The 5,000-nt window shown below is 43.3% G+C and overlaps 1 protein-coding gene across 2 annotated transcripts in view; it reads right to left on the bottom strand.

Annotated features, from left to right (window-relative positions):
• LOC138949138 (uncharacterized) overlaps positions 1 to 5,000 on the bottom strand; it is a 23,926-nt gene that overhangs the window by 15,731 nt on the left and 3,195 nt on the right. Inside the window, exon 1 of one of the 2 annotated variants that reach the window (XM_070320899.1) lies at positions 1 to 141. This exon is cut by the window's left edge and continues 505 nt beyond it. The exons of the other annotated variant lie outside the window; for it this stretch is intronic. The gene's annotated coding sequence lies outside the window, so the exon portion shown is untranslated. Of the gene's footprint in view, positions 142 to 5,000 lie in introns of those variants that run through there. 2 annotated transcript variants of the gene reach the window in all.

Here is a 5,000-nt window from a genome sequence, read left to right as displayed (position 1 = left end):
AACGTTATATGCTATTAAAGGCACGCAATTTATTTGGCTATCTGGAACACTTTTCGGATCAAAGATTTCTTTTACAGAGGTCACATGACCGAAATCCAAATAAGGGTACCCTTAAAATCGACCTGAACAAACGTAATCTAGCAATAAAATGAAAATCCACGAAAATTCACAATTTGCACACCTTGGCCACTTTTGCACATGAGGAGACATTCAAATCAATTATCTATCCAGGACAGGATGTTTTATTTCGCAGTCTTACGTATTTCTTCTGCAATGCCATTCCTGTTGATGCAGGTGTCGATCACATGATCGAACGGTCAACAGCGCTAGGTTGTTTTCCTCTTTTACTCATTGTAAGTTTCTGTGCGGATCGAAGACCACCCTTTTTCAACAATCGACAATCACACACGTGAGAGCTGGTTTTATTCTGACTTCACAACTGAAGCAGGCGTTTCGAAATGCCTTCCCAATGCAAGAAAGGGCAGCGTTTTGTCTTACATTTCTGTAGTATTGATCTAAACACTGCAGCATTTGTCAAGTTCAGTCTTTTGTTGTGTGACCTTATAAGTGATACTGTGTCGACGATGAACCCGGTCGACTTCAATCCTCGGAGAGGCGACTTGGGCTTTACAGGAACAGTCCTTTCTGTGTAAACAATTCGGCTTTACAGGAACAGTCCTTTCTGTGTAAACAATTGGGCTTTACAGGAACAGTCCTTTCTGTGTAAACAATTCGGCTTTACAGGAACCGTCCTTTCTGTGTAAACAATTGGGCTTTTCAGGAACAGTCCTTTCTGTGAAAACAATTGGGCTTTACAGGAACAGTCCTTTCTGTGGAAACAATTGGGCTTTACAGGAACAGTCCTTTCTGTGTAAACAATTGGGCTTTACAGGAACAGTCCTTTCTGTGTAAACAATTGGGCTTTACAGGAACAGTCCTTTCTGTGTAAACAATTCGACTTTACAGGAACAGTCCTGTCTGTGTAAACAATTCGACTCACCGTTACAAATCTGGCCAGGCTTTTACATAGGATAAAAGTCCAGGCCTTCATTTGGACACATACCAAAAATCCACAGCCTGGACGCTCGCTGTGCAGTGTTTTTGTTTTTGTTTTTAGGATTTAATCTCCTACCGGAGACCAGTGGCTTTTCGTGAAATGAATTCATCAAGAATATGCTCACTCTGCACCGGAAGCAGTCAGGATGTTAATTTGTGTGTATGTGTCCAAGTGGAGGGATGTTGTTATCCCGTGCCATCCCCTGTCCACATCTCACATGGTCATCCCACATGTGCGCACGGCTAGAACTGTGCCGTTATTCTCGCTCTGAGATTGGTTGCTTTTTAACGTCGTTTCAACTCTCTGAGAATGGGTTGTTTTTAAACGTTCCTTCAACTCTTTGCGATTGGTTGCTTTATAACGTCCGTTAAACTCTCTGAGAATGGTTGTTTTTTTAACGTCCGTTCAACTCTCTGAGAATGGTTGTTTTTTTAACGTCCGTTCAACTCTCTGAGATTGGTTGTTTTTAACGTCCCTTCAGCTCTCTGAGAATGGTTGTTTTTAACGTCCCTTCAGCTCTCTGCGATTGGTTGTTTTTTAACGTCCGTTCAACTCTCTGAGAATGGTTGTTTTTAAACGTTCCTTCAACTCTCTGAGATTGGTTGTTTTTAACGTCCCTTCAGCTCTCTGCGATTGGTTGTTTTTTAACGTCCGTTCAACTCTCTGAGAATGGTTGTTTTTAAACGTTCCTTCAACTCTCTGAGATTGGTTGTTTTTAACGTCCCTTCAGCTCTCTGAGAATGGTTGTTTATAACGTTCCTTCAACTCTCTGAGATTGGTTGTTTTTTAACGTCCCTTCAGCTCTCTGCGATTGGTTGTTTATAACGTTCCTTCAACTCTCTGAGATTGGTTGTTTTTAACGTCCCTTCAGCTCTCTGCGATTGGTTGTTTATAACGTTCCTTCAACTCTCTGAGATTGGTTGTTTTTAACGTCCCTTCAGCTCTCTGAGATTGGTTGTTTATAACGTTCCTTCAACTCTCTGAGATTGGTTGTTTTTAACGTCCCTTCAGCTCTCTGCGATTGGTTGTTTTTTAACGTCCGTTCAACTCTCTGAGAATGGTTGTTTTTAAACGTTCCTTCAACTCTTTGCGATTGGTTGTTTTACAACGTCCGTTCAACTCTCTGATAATGGTTGTTTTTTAACGTCCCTTCAACTCTCTGAGATTGGTTGTTTTATAACGTCCCTTCAGCTCTCTGCGATTGGTTGTTTTTTAACGTCCCTTCAACTCTCTGAGAATGGTTGTTTTTTAACGTCCCTTCAACTCTCTGATAATGGTTGTTTTTTAACGTCCCTTCAACTCTCTGAGAATGGTTGTTTTTTAACGTCCCTTCAACTCTCTGAGATTGGTTGTTTTTTAACGTCCCTTCAACTCTCTGAGAATGGTTGTTTTTTAACGTCCCTTCAACTCTCTGAGAATGGTTGTTTTTTAACGTCCCTTCAACTCTCTCAGATTGGTTAATTTTTATTAACGTGGCTTCAGCTCTCTGCGATTGGTTGTTTTTAACGTCCCTTCAACTCTCTGAGAATGGTTGTTTTTTAACGTCCCTTCAACTCTCTGAGAATGGTTGTTTTTTAACGTCCCTTCAACTCTCTCAGATTGGTTGTTTTTTAACGTCCGTTCAACTCTCTGATAATGGTTGTTTTTTAACGTCCCTTCAACTCTCTGAGAATGGTTGTTTTTTTAACGTCCGTTCAACTCTCTGAGAATGGTTGTTTTTAAACGTTTCTTCAACTCTTTGCGATTGGTTGTTTTATAACGTCCGTTAAACTCTCTGAGAATTTTTTAACGTCCCTTCAACTCTCTGAGAATGGTTGTTTTTTTAACGTCCGTTCAACTCTCTGGGAATGGTTGTTTTTTTAACGTTCCTTCAGCACTGAAGCCAACATGGCTATAAGGGACTGCTCGGATCGAGAAGGAAGGTTGCTTTAATGTAGGTTAGTTAGTTAGTTAACTGTTGCTTAATGGGTCCAGCGGACTTTAATGTAGGTATGACATGGCAACATGTTGCATAACTAAACATAACGAGTCAACCAAGAAGAGTGAGAGTGCACTATGTTGCATGGCTGGTCAGACGGTGCGAAGCTACACGTAACTTACGTCGTGTGTGGGGAAGCACGGGGAGTGCACGTAACAGCCGATCACGCGACAAGGGCGTGGTTTCACGTGACCTCATCACCCGCTTCACCTTTCTGCACGTGGAATCGTTTAAGGTTGCGTTCTATCAATCGCGCGAGATGTTACTTCACTCAGATATATACCACGTGTAAATGTCCCTTCTTTGCTTCAAATTCGTCAACAACAACTACTACTACTACTACTACTACTACTACTACTACTACTACTACTACTACAACTACTACTACTACTACAACAACCAGAACAGCAATAACAACAACTACAAAATCCTCAGTTGAAGGAGAGCCTAAGCAATAGAATCTTTAAAGAGCTGCTATTGATGGAGCGCCACCGACAAAGTGCCACGACAAATGCTGCCAATCTTCCATAGTATTTCTGGTTTCACGAAACTGTGTGTACTTTTCTCTCTTACCTTATCCCCCCCCCCCCCCCACCTCTTACACCACCCACCACCCCTCCCCCCGTGGCATGAAAAGTACCTCCGTCAATTTCAAACTCTGAAAGAAATTAAGAAAAGAAATAACTGTAAGTTTTCCGAAATTGTAACTGCTCAAATCCCACAGGACGTGTGTGTGTGTGTGTATGTGTGTGTGTGTGTGTGTGTGTGTATGTGTGTGTGTGTGTGTGTGTGTATGTGCGTGCGTGCGTGTCGTGTGCGTGCATGCGTGCGTGCGTGAGTGCGTCGTGTGCGTGCGTGAGTGCGTCGCGTGTGTGTGTGTGTGTGTGTCTGTGTGTGGGTGTGTGTGTGAGTTAGCTGTGTTCTGTGATTGCTTAAAAAACCTGTGGACTTGAGGCCGTGATAAAACCTTGATACCTTGCATATTGGAGCTAAAGCGGGCGGTATTGGGCGCTTCGGGGGGGGGGGGGGGGGGGGGGTAAATGTACGAATCTGATAGCGGCTCTACTCTACTCTCTTCAGGTGCTTATTTTCATGTGCCGCTATCTTGCTTATTACTTCAGCCCCGGTGTGCCGTAATAGGATTTCAATGTGCAATTTGCATTGAAAGTGCAATCCACTGCAGGTAGGTGCAGTCAGGTGTCAACAACTGTGCTCATAAAGTCCCAAATGACACTCGCCAGAGAGACATTTGATTGCACTATACCTCAAAATCAACAGCTTGGCCGGTCATTATGCGATCAGTCTTGTATTTCTCTATAGCCTGACTTTGTATGTTCAGATGACGGGCGCAGTGGCCTAGTGGATAAGACATCGGCCTCCTAAACGTAAGGTCGTGAGTTCAAATCCCGGCCGCGGCCGCCTGGTGGGTTAAGGATGGAGATTTTTCCGATCTTCCATGTCAACGTATGTGCAGACCTGCTAGTGCTTTATGTCCCCTTCGTGTGTACACACAAAACCAAGTGCGCACGGAAAAGATCCTGTAATCCATGTCAGAGTTCGGTGGGTTTTAGAAACACGAAAATACCCAGCATGCTTCCCCCGGAATAGGCGTATGGCTGCCTTAAATGGCGGGGAAAAAACGGTCGTAGACGTAAATATCCACTTTACAAAAACATGAGTGAACGTGGGAGTTTCAGCCCATGAACAAAGAAGAAGAAGAAGTATCTTCAGATGAAGATAATATGTATGTTCAGATTGTCATGAACATTTCAGCCTTCAAGGCACACTTCTAGTTATTTAATAGTTGTGCTCACTGTATGAGATCTGCTCGGGCTGTGTGCATGGGATCAGAACATCCTTCTACCCGGGCACATACCAAAAACAAGAGGCGAAGCCATCAAGGCTCACGTAAGAAATCGACAAACAGTAACACACACACACACACACACACACACACACACACAC

Source organism: Littorina saxatilis, linkage group LG15, assembly GCF_037325665.1.
Source record: "Littorina saxatilis isolate snail1 linkage group LG15, US_GU_Lsax_2.0, whole genome shotgun sequence".
Classification (NCBI taxonomy): domain Eukaryota; kingdom Metazoa; phylum Mollusca; class Gastropoda; order Littorinimorpha; family Littorinidae; genus Littorina; species Littorina saxatilis.
Note: the sequence above shows the minus strand (reverse complement) of the source record. Positions and strands in the feature narration are given on the sequence as shown.